Source organism: Giraffa tippelskirchi, chromosome 11, assembly GCF_054371585.1.
Source record: "Giraffa tippelskirchi isolate mGirTip1 chromosome 11, T2T-mGirTip1v1.2.pri, whole genome shotgun sequence".
In the NCBI taxonomy this organism is placed as follows: Eukaryota; Metazoa; Chordata; class Mammalia; order Artiodactyla; family Giraffidae; genus Giraffa; species Giraffa tippelskirchi.
In genome coordinates this window covers 150795660-150808265 of record NC_137285.1, presented here as the reverse complement: position 1 = coordinate 150808265, position 12606 = coordinate 150795660, and the positions used below count along the sequence as shown (strand labels likewise).

Here is a 12606-nt window from a genome sequence, read left to right as displayed (position 1 = left end):
TTGTAGTACAGATACTCAGTGGAATATTACTCAGCTATGAAAAAGAACACATTTGAGTCAGTTCCAACGAAGTGGATGAAACTGGAGCCTGTTGTGAAGTAAGTCAGAAAGAAAAACACCAATACAGTATATTAATGCACATATATGCAATTTAGAAAGATGGTAACAATGACCCTACACACAAGAGCAAAAGAGACACAGATGTAAAGAACAGACTTTTGGACTCTGTGGGAGAAGACGAGGGTGGGATGATATGACAGAATAGCATTGAAACATGTGAAATAGATGACCTGTCCAAGCTTGATGCGTGAAACAGGTCACTCAAAGCTGGTGTACTGGGACAACCCAGAGGGGTGGGATGGGGAGGAAAGTGGGAGGGGGGTTTGGGACAGGGGGACACAAGTACACGGTGTACCCCCGTGGCTGACTCATGTCAACGTATGGCAAAAACCACGACAATATTGTAAAGTAATCCACCTCCAGTTAAAATAAATTAATTAATTTTTTTTTTAAAGTAGGAAGTCAAGAGATACCTGGAGTAACAGGCAAGTTTGGCCTTGGAGTACAAAATGAAGCAGGGCAAAGGTTAACAGAGTTTTGCAAAGAAAATGCACTGGTCATAGCAAACACCATTTTCCAACAACCCAAAAGAAGACTCTACACACGGACATCAAAAGATGGTCAATACCAAAATCAGATTGATTATGTTCTTTGTAGCCAAAGATAGAGAAGCTCTATACAGTCAGCAGAAACAAGATCAGGAGCTGACTGTGGCTCATACCATGGCATCCTTATTGCAAAGTTCAGACTTCAATTGCAGAAAGTAGGGAAACCCCCTAGGCCATTCAGGTATGACCTAAATCAAATCCCTTATGATTATACAGTGGAAGTGACAAATAGATTCAAGGGATTAGATCTGATAAACAGAGTCTCTGAAAAACTATGGACGGAGGTTCCTAACACTGTACAGGAGGCCATGATCAAAACCATCCACCAAAATGAAATGCAGAAAGGCAAAAGTGTTGTCTGAGGAGGCCTTACAAATAGCTGAGAAAAGAAGGGAAGCTAAAGGCAAAGGAGAAAAGGAAAAAGATATACCCATCTGAAAGCAAGGTTCCAAAGAATAGCAAAGAGATATAAGAAAAACCTCTTAAGTGAACAATGCAAAAAAAAAAAAAAGAAACAATAGAATGGGAATGAATAGAGATCTCTTTAAGAAAATTAGAGATACCAAGGGAACATTTCATGCAAAGATGGGCACAGTAAAGGACAGAAAAGGTATGGACCACTTCTGAAGCAATAGATATTAAGAAGAGGTGGCAAGAATACACAGAACTGTACAAAAGAGATCTTAATGACCCAGATAACCACGATGGTGTTATCACTCACCTAGAGCCAGACATCCTGGAATGTGATGTCAAATGGGCCTTAGGAAGCATCACTACGAACAAAGCAAGTGGAGGTGATGGAATTCTAACTGAGCTATTTCAAGTCCTAAAGGATGATGCTCTTAAAATGCTGCACTCAATATGCTAGCAAATTTGGAAAACTCAGCAGTGGCCACAAGGACTGGAAAAGGTCAATTTTCATTCCAATCCCAAAGAAAGGCACTGCCAAAGAATGTTCAAACTATTGCACAACTGCGCTCATCTCACATGCTAGCAAAGTAATGCTCAAAATCCTCCAAGTGAGGTTTCAACATACGTGAACCAAGAACTTCCAGATGTTCAAGCTGGATTTAGAAAAGGCAGAGGAACCAGAGATCAAATTGCCAACATCCACTGGATCATAGAAAAAGTAAGAGAGTCGAGAAAAACACCTACTTCTGCTTTATTGACCATGCCAAAGCCTTTGACTGTGTGGATCACAACAAACTGTTGGAAAATTCCCAAAAGATGGGAATACCAGACCACCTTACCTGCCTCCTGAGAAATCTGTATAAAGGTCAGGAAGCAACAGTTATAACCAGACATGGAACAACGGACTGGTTCTAAATTGAGAAAGGAGTACGTCAAGGCTATATATCGTCACCATGTTTACATAACTTATGTGCAGAGTACATCATGCGAAATGCCAGGCTGAATGAAGCACAAACTGGAATCAAGATTGCCGGGAGAAATATCAATAACCTCAGATTTGCAGATCACACCACCCTTATGGAAGAAAGTGAAGCAGAACTAAAGAGCCTCTTGATGAAAGTGAAAGAGGAGAGTTAAAAAGCTGACTTAAAGCTCAACATTCAGAAAACGAAGATCATGGCATTCGATTCCATCACTTCATGGCAAATAGATGGGGAAACAATTGAAACAGTAACAGACTTTATTTTCTTAGGCTCCAAAATCACTGCACATGGTGACTCAAGCCATGAAATTCAAAGACTCTTGCTCCTTGAAAGAAAAGCTATGACCAACCTAGGCAGCATATTAAAAAGCAGTGAATTAAAATAAATGTAAACCAAAGTGTGATCTTTTTAAGGAACAACAACAACAACAACAACAAAGCAGTGACATTACTTTGCCAACAAAAGTCCATCTACTCAAAGCTATGGTTTTTCCAGTAGTCATGTATGGGTGTGAGAGTTGGGCCATAAAGAAAGCTGAGTGCCAAAGAATTGATGCTTTTGAACTGTGGTGTTGGAGAAGACTCTTCAGAGTCCCTTGGAATGTAAGGAGACCAAACCAGTCCATCCTAAAGGAAATCAGTCCTGAATGTTCTTTAGAAGGACTGATACGGAAGCTGAAACTCCAATACTTTAGTAACATGATGCAAAGAACTGACTCATTGGGAAAGACCCTGATGCTGGGAGACATTGAAGGCAGGAGGAGAAGGGGATGACAGAGGATGAGATGGTTGGATGGCATCACCAACTCAATGGTCATGAGTTTGAGCAAGCTCTGGGCATTGCTGATGGACAGGGAAGTCTGGCCTGCTGTAGTCCATGGGGTCACAAAGAGTCAGACATGACTGAGCAACTGAACAACAAGATGTGCTACATGTATACGGTAGACTATTTCTCACTCATATAAAACTGCCACTGAAGTTAGGGAATTATGACACTGGTAGTCACAGGGATGGAGTTTGAAGGATCATACACTAAGGCAGAGGTAGAACATGGTGTATGAGGTATTGTCCAGGTAAACTAAAAAAAAGATGTGCAAGTCAACCAATTTCCAATTCTGAAAGAGACTCTGAGAATTCAAATCAAACAAATGGTTCCAGAAAAAAATTGAAGTGAAGGGATGGGATGCATCAGGAGGTCCATACATAAATTGACAAGAAATCAATATATGTAACAAGTAATCCACAAGGAAAATCCTCTGCCTTCCTTCCTTCATTCTTTCCTTCAACATATGCACAGAAATCTTTGTCTCTAAGAGGTAATTCATAAAATTTATCTCCTATCTTCCTGTTTATAATCACAGAAAAGTGTATCTGATATAAATAACTCACAAGGACCTGATGCTCACCACTCTGCTCAACCTTCTAAGGCAAAAAGTCAGGGGGAAAAAAGTAGAAATTTCATAGATAACTTGCATTCCAGTCCCTATGATGAAAAGGCATCTTTTTTTGGCCTTAGTTCTGGGAGGTCTTGTAGGTCTTCATAGAATCTGTATTTTAGCTTCTTCAGCATTAGAGGTTGGGGCATAGACTTGGATTACTTTGATATTGAATGAATTGCCTTGGAAATGAACAGAGATCATTCTGTTGTTTTTGAGACTGCAGCCAAGTACTCCATTTCACATTCTTTTGTTGACTATCGGGGCTATTCCATTTCTTCTAAGGGATTCTTGCCCACAGTAGTGGGTATAATGGTCATCTGAATTAAATTCACTCATTCCCATCCTTCTTAATTCACTTATTCCTCAAATGTCAGTGTTCACTCTTGCCATCTCCTTCTTGACCACATCTAATTTACCTGGATTCATAGACCTAACATTCCAGGTTCCTATGCAGTATTGCTCTTTACAGCATCAGACTTTACTTCCACCCCCAGACACACCCACAACTGTTTCCGTTTTGACTTAGCCTTTTCATTCCTTCTGGATTTATTTCTTCATTCTTCTCCAGTAGCACATTGGGCACCTACCAACTAGGGGAGTTCATTTTTCAGTGTCATATCTGTCTTTTCATACTGTGCAGCTGAATATTAAATGCCAGCTGAATTGCTAGGCAGTTAATATTCAGGGAGATCCAGGTTTTTGTAGTTGTTCAGTTGCTAAGTCATGTCTGACTCTTTGTGACCCCATGGGCTGCAGCACGCTAGGCTTCCCTGTCCCTCACTGTCCCTGGGAGTTTGCTCAAACTCATGTCTGTCGAGTGGGTAAAGCCATCCAACCACCTCATCCTCTGCTGCCCCTTCTCCTCCCATCCTCAATCTTTTCTAGCATCAGGGTCTTTCCCAATGAGTCGACTCTTCGCCTCCAGTGGCCAGAAGATTGGAGCTTCGGCTTCAGTCCTTCCACTTCCAACGAATATTCAGGATTGATTCCACAAGAACTTTCTCTCCAACACATACAAATTATTAGTACACCTCAGCTAAAAAAAAAAAAAAAAAACTAAAAAAAAAAAAATCAGCCAAAGGTCTAAATGCATGTCTCTCTAAAGAAGTCATAGAGACGGTCATAAAGCACATGAAAAGATGCTCAGCATCACTAGTTCTTTGAGAAAGGAAATCAAATGTACAACGAGGCATCACCTCACATTGGTCAGAATGGCCACATCAAAAACCTACAACAATAAATTCTGCAGAGGGTGTGGAGAGAAAGAAACCCTCCTGCACTGTTGGTGGGAATGTAAACTGGTACAGCAATTAGGGAGAACATTATGGTGGTTCTTTTAAAAACTAAACACTGAAGTACCCAGTGACCCAGAAATCCAACACCTAGAAGGAGATTCAGAAAAAAAAGCAACATTTTAAAAGACACCCACACTCCACAGACCATGGCAGCGCCGGGTCAACAGTCAGGACAAGGGAGCGACTTCAGTGAGCAAGGACAGACAGACGGACACAGAGAATGAGGCACATATACACAATGCAATATTGCTCAGACATAAAGAAAGATGAAGTAACACCATTTCCAGTTACAGGAAAGAAATTAGAGGTGATCAAACTAAGCGAAATAACTGAGAAAGGGAAAGTCAGATAATAGAGAGTATCACTTCTGTGGAATCTAAAAATGGATATAAATGAACGTCATTACAAAAGGCAAACAGATTCACAGACTCAGAAACGTATGGAAAGGTGGCCAAATGGAAAGGTGGCAGGGGGTGGGGGAGTAATTAGCTGGCACAGATCAAGATTTACATGTCAAAATGGGTGCAGTTGTTGATGTTTAGTTGCTCAGTCATGTCCAACACTTTGCAACCCCGTGGACTGTAGCCGGCCAGGCTCCTTTGTCCATGGGAGTCTCTAGGCAAGAATACTGGAGTGGTTTGCCATTTCCTTCTCCAGGGGATCTTCCCAACCCAGGGATTGAGCCCAGGTCTCCTGAAAGTCTCCTGCATTGCAGGTGGATTCTTTTACCACTGAGCGAGCAGGGAAGCCATAAAACAGGTGCTGAAGGGCTCTAAATAGTCACAAGTTTGACAGGGCTTTAAATGACATCTGCCCTCAAGAAATGTCCGAGGTATTTCATCAGAAAAGTATTCCAAACAGGGCCGAGATTCAAGAAGCCATTTTCAAGAGGTAAATTGTACTCACAAAGTATAAAATAATAAAAGCACATGGAAAGATACTCCACACTAATCATTATTAAATCAATGCCAATCAAAACTACCATAAGGTATCACCTCGAGCTGGTCACAATGGCCATCATCAAAATGATCTACAAAGAATAAAGATAAAATAAATAAATAAAACAAAAGATCTGCAAAGAATATACAGAAAATGAAATCCTCCTACAATCTTTTTGAGAGTGTAAATGGTGAAGCCACTATGGAAAACAGCATGGAGCTTCCAAGAAACACAAGACACAGAGGTATCATATGACCCTGCAATCCCACTCATGGGCTTATGTCCAGAGAAAGTGAAGGGAAATTAGCTCAGTCGTGTCTGACTCTTTGCAACCCCATGGACTATACAGTCCATGGAATTCACCAGGCCAGAACACTGGAGTGGGTAGCCTTCCCCTTCTCCAGGGGATCTTCCCAACTCAGGGATCAAACCCAAGTCTCCCTCATTGCAGGCGGATTCCTTACCAGCTGAGCCACAAGGGAAGTGCAGGTCCGCAGAAAATCACCATTCAAAATGACACGTGCCCCTTGATTTTCAGGGCAGCACTATTTCAATAGGCAAGACATGGAATCCACCAAAAGGTCCACTGACAGAATAATGAAGACTAGGGGGTACATCTATACACTGGAATACTACTCAACCATAAAACAGAATGAAATAAGGATGCTGTCAGCAGCATGGATGGACTAAGAAATCATCACAGTAAGTGAGGGAACTCAGAGAGAAAGATAAATATCATGAGATATCACTTACAGGTGCAATCTATAAATTCATACCAATGACTTAATGTACAAAACAGACTTCACAGCCTGGAAAAAATCAAACTATGATTATCAAAAGAAAGTTAGAAAGAATGGATAATTAAGAGTTTAGGATTAACTACACACACTAATATCTAAAAAATTAATAATCAAATAGGACCTAGTGAATAGAACAGGGAACTCTATTTAATAGACTGTAATAATCTATACGAGGAAAAAAATGGAAAAAGAATAGATACGCTTCTATGTAAAATCAAATTAAGTTCCTGTACTGCTAAAACTAACAAAACAATGGAAAACAACTTGATTCCAGTAGAAAATAAAAATTAAATTACCTGAAATCCATCTGGGGAACCCCAGACAGTGGCGACCCTCTAGATTAGATATGTGATATGCTATGACATTAATATGACACCACCAAAGGTTTTCACTCAGCAGAACACAGAGCAGCAACCCATTCAAAGGTGCCTGACTTCATGTGAATGTCCAAAGATGAAGAGAACAAAAAGGACCACAGGTTAATCAGGGCAACACCCTCATTTCAGATGCTGGGAATCTCCGAGGGGCAAGAGCAGACACAGGGTCTCCGAGTACGGGATCCAGACCCACGTGGATGGGGTGAGACACACACAATCCCCGGACCCTGCGTCTGGGGTCGCGTGACTCTTGGTTAGGACACCAGGTCTCTGCTGCCTGGGCCCCTAAGGCGGAAACGAGTGGGTTCCTGGAACCTCCTAGCAGGGTAGAAAGAAGCGTAGAGTCTCCTCTCCCCACACTTGTCCCAGGGAAGTCCTCCCCTCCCGCCCTTTGGTTCTGTCTGATACTGTTTTTACAGCTGTCACGATAATGTTGAAGACACTACCTTGGTTCCAGCAGGCTCGGTCCTTCGTTTTCCCACTGGGGTGTTGAGAAAACACACCGGGCGCGGGGCTAGGAGACGAGGGGCAGGTCTGGTCTCTGCTGAGCAGGGACGGCCGACCGGAAGGCAATCACAGGAGCAACCTCACCTGCTGCCCGTTGGTTTTCTGCCTCATCCCAGTACCCTCGAATCAATTTACCAGGTGAACCTGCCTTCCTACTCAAACTGAATGTGCTGGAAAATGGGACTAATTACCAGGTAGCCCACCTGAGGTGTCTCTGAGAGCCCCAGGGCAGGTGAACCTGGCAGGAGGAAAGACTAAGAGCCCTGCTGCAGCCCTGACCCCTGGGAGGGCCACGGAACCCCACTCAGAGGAGGGCACGTTACCCAGAGGAGCCCACCTCAGCTGCAGACCCCGGACCTCTGAGCACCGACATTCAGACACAGGCACGGAGTTTTCCAGGACAGGCCCAGTCTGCACCCAGCTCTCCACACCCTAGTGCACACAGAACATGGTCGGTGTCAATATTCTCACACTATTTCAATAGGCAAGACATGGACTCATTGTAGAAAGCACGCAGTCTTATCTAAACATAATCAGTGAAGACAGGATTGAAAAGTCAAAGTGTTCATCATTCAGACATATCTGACTGTTTGTGACCACATGGACTGTAGCCCTCCAAGCTCCTCTGTCCATGGGACTCTCCAGGCTAGAATACTGGAGTCTGTTACCATTCCCTTCTCCAGGGGATCTTCCCGATCCAGAGATCAAACCCAGGTCTCCTGCACTGCATGCAGATTCTTTACCATCTCAGCCACCAGGGAAGCCCCTAGAAAAGACTTGCTGCTGACTTAGGGAGGTCTAAATCTACCATGTAGACAGAATGTGGTCAGGTTTAAACTAGCATAAGGTTGCTCTCCCTGGAGACACAGGTCACACACATGCAGGGTCTCTCATCATTGGACAGGGGCCTCACCTTCCTGCGGGAAACAGAAAGTAAGTTTCTTAAAGCAAAAATCATCACTGGGCTACGCATGTCACCCACACCAGGAAACTGAAAGAACCTTTGTCATTAAACACTTCAACAGGAAAAACCAAACCGTTACCAGTGTCTTTGGGCACATGGTGGTCAGGATCCAGGGGAGATCCAGGGGTTTCTTAGAGTTGAGCCCAGGGTCCTGTACAGACAGACAGAAAGTGCCCTGATTTCATCATCCAAGGCTTCCAGGAGGAGGCAGCCACACTGGAAGCCTTCTAGAAAAGGATATTCTTTATCAGAATAAAAATTGTTGAAATTGAAAGCATATTAGTTATTATTTGCCAACCTAAAATATTCTTAAAAGCCTGGCCCCCAGATCCTTGCGGTTCCCACTGGTTCCTTTGTGTTCAGACTGTCAGGGTAGAAACAATCCATCATTTCAAATTAGTTTCTTCTAATTCTGTTATTTGCTATTATATGAAGGAAAGGTCACACTTGAAAAAATACATAGGAAAATTCCTGCAAAAAGATTGAGTCAAGGACCCCATAAGCTGCATGAACTCTGCCTTCTAACAATTTCAGTTTCAAAGACCGAGGGCAGAAGAAGAGGGGACGACAGAGGATGAGATGGTTGGATGGCATCACCGACCTAATGGACATGAATTTGAGCAAGCTCTGGGAGATGGTGAAAGACAGGGAAGCCCAGCGTGCTGAAATCTATGGAGTCACAAAGAGTTAGACACGACTGAGTGACTGAACAGCAACAAGCTTCAATTTTCTGCCTGGAGAAATCTGATAAAATAGGCATCCTGATTTTTTTCAATTCTCTCTTCAAACTCTGCTAAAATGAAATTGATATTCATATCAACATGTAAGAATTTCTGAGTTTTGACATGTCACACCAAGGTAAGAGGTGCTGGTGAAAATAGAACGCTACTGGTAGGCAAAACATTCTTAAAGTTTTGTTTCAAATTGGATTTAAATACAACACTACATGGTTATATGAAGTATGAACCAAGAGTCTAAATATAGCAGGCAATATGTAAAAGCAAATTTGATATCCCATATGTGAGAGTAAAAGCTACTGGTTTTTGCAGCAGTCATGTACGGATATTAGAGTAGGACCACAAAGAAGGCAGAGCATCGAAGAACTGATGCTTTCGAACTGTGGTGCTGGAGAAGACTCTTGAGAGTCTCTTGGACTGCAAGGAGATCAAACCAGTCCATCCTAAAGGAAATCAGTCCTGAATATTCATAGGAAGGACTGATGCTGAAACCAAAGCTCCCATCCTTTGGCCACCTGATGTGAAGAGCCGACCCACTGGGAAAGACTCTGATGCTGGGAAAGATTGAAGGCAAATGGAGAAGGAGATGACAGAGGAAGAGATGGTTGGATTGCATCACCAATTCAATGGACAACAGTTTGAGCAATCCCCAGGAGATGGTGAAGGACAGAGATTCCTGTCATGCTGCAGTCCATGGGGTCACAAAGAGTCAGACACAACTTAACAACTGAACAGCAACAACCACGTGAGAGTAACTGTTTCTTGTCAGATCTGCAGCTGGTATGTGCAAATTGGTTTAGAATACTCTCCAACATAGATTGTCTCTAGGTCTGATTAAGTGTGTCACAAGGGCATGAATCAAAATGTGATGTATTAATTCCAGGATGGAATAGAATGTTACTTTGAACAGCCTGTAAAACTTACACAGAGTCTGTAGTCCACTCAAGATGTCAAATAATAAAACATTTACCTCAAATTTAAAGCCTCTTGGAAAGTTGTGTTCTAAACATTTCATAGATTTCTTTTCTTTTCTTTTTTTTTTTTTTTAGATTTCTTTTCATAATCCTTTTTCACAGTGATAACATTTTAACTCCTCAGTTGCTGATGTTGGTACCAAGATAAACTTGTCCTCATTGGTGTGGGAGATAAAGTTGATCCATTGTGATTGTTCTCTGGTCAAATGACTCTCACAATTTCTAATTATGTTCTACATCCACAATATTTCTTTTTATATCCATCAAAGTCTACTTCTCAGATCTTCATGTACACCAAATAATAGATACCTGGTGAGTTCAGATTACATTTAACACTCTTTCCATAGCTTTTCCCATGTCAATTGAATCAGAACAAGGTGAAGCATGGAGAAGAGTTGAAATTTTCAATGATTTCTAAGGCCTCTAAAAAAAACATTAGACAGAAATCCTAGCCTTTACTGGTCTATACGAAAGAATCACAATGTGCCTTTTTCATGAAATTGCAACAATTGACTCACTAGAGTTGCAATTAATTGGAATTATGCTTGGAATGATTTGAGTTGAAACAGTTTGGATGTGGGCATGTGAGGATATATATAGGATGATACATACTTAAGGAGGTATCAACAAGTATGAATCCATAAATTGATGAGGTATACTTTGTAAACAAAGATGAAACATTTAACTTGTTTTCACTATCTGATCCTTCCAGAATTTGCCATCATCTACTGACTCCCCTGTGGACTTGGTTTATTGCCACCAGATTAAAACTAGTTACAGGAATCGTGGTTAGCTTTGTTCTCTTTGTTTGAAATTGTTTATGTTTCTCTCTCCTAGGATGCTCTTATAAATGCCACTATCTGTATCACTTATTTTGTCTATAAGGTTGTCTCTTGCATTTTCCACTGTGTAACCATCTTCCTTGTATACAGATATTTATATGTCTATGTATATAAATATCTATGTCTATATGTATCTATAATAGATATTTATATCTGTATGTGGCGTGCTGCGATTCATGGGGTCGCAAAGAGTTGGACACAACTCAGCGACTGAATTGAACATAGATATTTATGTATATATGTACATAGATATTTATATGTCTATGTATATAGATATTTATGTTTCTGTGTATCTAGGTATTTATATATCTATATATCTATGCATATAGACATTTATATATCTATGTACCTAGATATATCACTATCAGTCTGGACATTTATATACATATGTACCTAGATATTTATAACTATGTACACTTATGTATACACAAATAGGTGTTTTACCAGTGTAACAGGGCCTGGCGAAAAGGGAACGCTCCTACAAAAAGAGTCAGACATGGCTAGGCGACTGAACAACAAAATAGTAAACACACTCGGTTCACCTGCCACCAACAACACATAGTATCTCAGTGTTACTACAATATAAAATAAAGGTTCATTTAAAAAAAGAATGCCCAGGGGGACTTCCTTGCTGTTCAGTGGTTAAGATTCTGTGCTTCCAATGCAGAGGGCGAAGGTTCGATTCTTCGGCGGGGAACTAAAGATCCCACAAGCCGCATGGCATGGCCAATAAATAAAATTATTAAAATAAATAAATAAGAATGTTCAGGAAGAACACACAAGCTTTTGGGTGTTTCTTCAGGTACGTTCCGTATTAAATTACAGTCCTGAGTTAAAACTCAAAAGCTTTCATTTCCAAGGAATCACAACAGGGCATGAAAGAATCCTGCCGCCTTGTGGCCATTCCCTGCAATAGCAACCTTAAGAGTTTTGCTTATGAGTACCTCTTTGTTGTTCAGTCCCCAGGTCGTGACCCACACTTTCCTCACTAGGACGTGACGCCGCCTCTCACCGCTCCCTGACGTCTTTCCTCTCTAGGACGTCACGCCGCCTCTCACTGGTCGGTGACGTCTTTCCTCTCTAGGACCTGACGCCTCCTCACACTGATCCCTGAGGTCGTCCTCTCTAGGACCTCAAGCCACCTCTCATTGGTCCGTGACGCCTTTCCTCTCTAGGAGCTGACGCCGTCTCTCAATGATCCATGACGTCTTCTCGTGACGCCTTTCCTCTCTAGGACCTGACGCCGCCTCTCACTGCTCCGTGACGTCTTTTCTCTCTAGGACCGGACGCCGCCTCTCACTGATCCGTGACGGCTTTCCTCTCTAGGACCTGACGCCTTCTCTCACTGGTCTCTGAGGTCGTCCTCTCTAGGACCTGATTGGGGGGCGGGGTTCTCTCACTGATCCCCGAGGTCATCCTCTCTAGGACATGACGCCACCTCTCACTGATCCCTGACGTCTTTCCTCTCTAGGACGTCACGCCACTTCTCACTGATCTGTGACGTCTTTCCTCTCTAGGAGTTGACGCCACCTCTCACTGGTCCGTGACGCCTTTCCTCTCTAGGAGTTGACGCCACCTCTCACTGGTCCGTGACGCCTTTCCTCTCTAGGAGTTGACGCCACCTCTCACTGGTCCGTGACGCCTTTCCTCTCTAGGACATGACGCCGTCTC

General features: G+C 42.3%; 1 long non-coding RNA gene across 1 annotated transcript; it reads right to left on the bottom strand.

The window, feature by feature from the left end:
- Positions 1–2578: 2578 nt before the first annotated feature.
- LOC145527348 (uncharacterized) lies at positions 2579–12036 on the bottom strand. Its single transcript, XR_014069701.1, has 3 exons — positions 11880–12036; positions 4800–8533; positions 2579–2793 (listed from the first exon to the last, which is right to left on the bottom strand). It is a non-coding gene; the product is annotated as an uncharacterized LOC145527348 (long non-coding RNA).
- Positions 12037–12606: the final 570 nt, after the last annotated feature.